Source organism: Myotis brandtii, unplaced genomic scaffold, assembly GCF_000412655.1.
Source record: "Myotis brandtii unplaced genomic scaffold, ASM41265v1 scaffold35, whole genome shotgun sequence".
NCBI classification, from domain to species: Eukaryota; Metazoa; Chordata; class Mammalia; order Chiroptera; family Vespertilionidae; genus Myotis; species Myotis brandtii.
Window position 1 is genome coordinate 367,037 of NW_005363467.1, and position 1,388 is coordinate 368,424.

At 53.7% G+C, this 1,388-nt stretch overlaps 1 long non-coding RNA gene across 1 annotated transcript in view; it reads left to right on the forward strand.

Annotated features, from left to right (window-relative positions):
- Nucleotides 1–1,388, forward strand: part of LOC102243947 — a 187,222-nt gene that overhangs the window by 135,716 nt on the left and 50,118 nt on the right. The gene's annotated exons all lie outside the window — the stretch shown is intronic.

Below are 1,388 nucleotides of genomic sequence, written 5' to 3' on the forward strand. Positions count from 1 at the left end.
AAAGGCCTCAGGTGGAGCCTCTCCACAGACGGGCCAGGCGGGAGGCGGCAGACACGATGCTTCTACGTCGCTCGTTCCTCTGTTCCTAGAAATCCACCCCCTCCCTCGGTTCATGGCTCTTTAAATATTGAAATGCCTGGAAAAAACAACACACACACCACACAAAACAAAACAAGACGCAGGCCGCCCGCGCGAGGGAACTGCAGCCCCCAACAATGCGGCATCTCTCAGAATTGGTCTTCCTCGCGGTAAAAAGTATATAATTAATAGGAGAACTCGCCTCCAGATGTGGCCCTGCCGTAATAGAGCCTCCTCGATGCCGCGGGAAGAAACCTCGCGGGGAAGGCGGCGCCCCCGAGGAGCGCACACCTGGGCCCGACAAAGATCGCATTGAGGGACGCTGCGCTGTCACCGCGGAGAGAGACCGGCTGGGAGCAGCTGGAGAGAGAGCCGCGGATCTGCATGCAAATAGCAGCACATTGTTAACTTCATCAGATGCCGCGGAAGAGGTGCCAGGGCCGGGGCGGGGGAGGGTGGATGGACAGACGGAAAGACAGAAACCAGGGCGTACATTTCCATGGAGAGGAAGCTCTTTTATTTTTATTTTTTTTATGGTGATGAAGGTCGGGGCATTATTCCTCCTGACGCCATCACTCCCAGGAAATAATATTTCTGCTTAAATAGCTGGTGGCGTGAAGATGAGAAATACTGCCCGGGCGTGTACAAAAGAAAGAGGTGGTTTTTGTTTTTTGCTTTTTTTTCATTGAAAAAATAAAATAAATAAAAAAACAGAGGCGCTCTCTCTGGATGGGAGCGCAAGGTGTCCATGGCGCCTAGGAAGACGCGCGGCCACCTGTTAGTGCATTTTCCAGGCATCGGAGTGGAGACGGGCATCTTCGCTCTCCTCCATCTTTCCGCGAGCACCATAAAAAATAAAGAGTAATACTATTTAATCACCCACGGCGCAATGGTGCCTTAGTTGTTTACTGCCACCGCACTAATTGCTGTGTACTAATGTGTTTCTCTGTGATATCCAGGAGTGCGGAGAGAACAGAGATGCATAACCAATTAAATGTAGGGTTTTTATGTTAAAAATATAGCCGGGGAGGCTGGGAGGGGCCCGGTGCCGCCCCGAGAAAGGCGCTTGGCAGCGTCTCCGCGCCCCACAGACGGGGCCGCGCGGCCTCTTTTGCGCAAAGACAAAGGGGGTAATATTTTGGCAAGAAAACAAGCGCACGGAACACACAGCCCACAGAGAGCACAGCACACAGATAGCACAACACACGGATAGCACAGCACACAGCGCACTTCCTGTGCCCCAGCCTCGGCTCTGGGGTGCGGCTGTGCTCGCTCCTCGGGCCAGGATTGGGGGGGCTAGATTGGGGGGC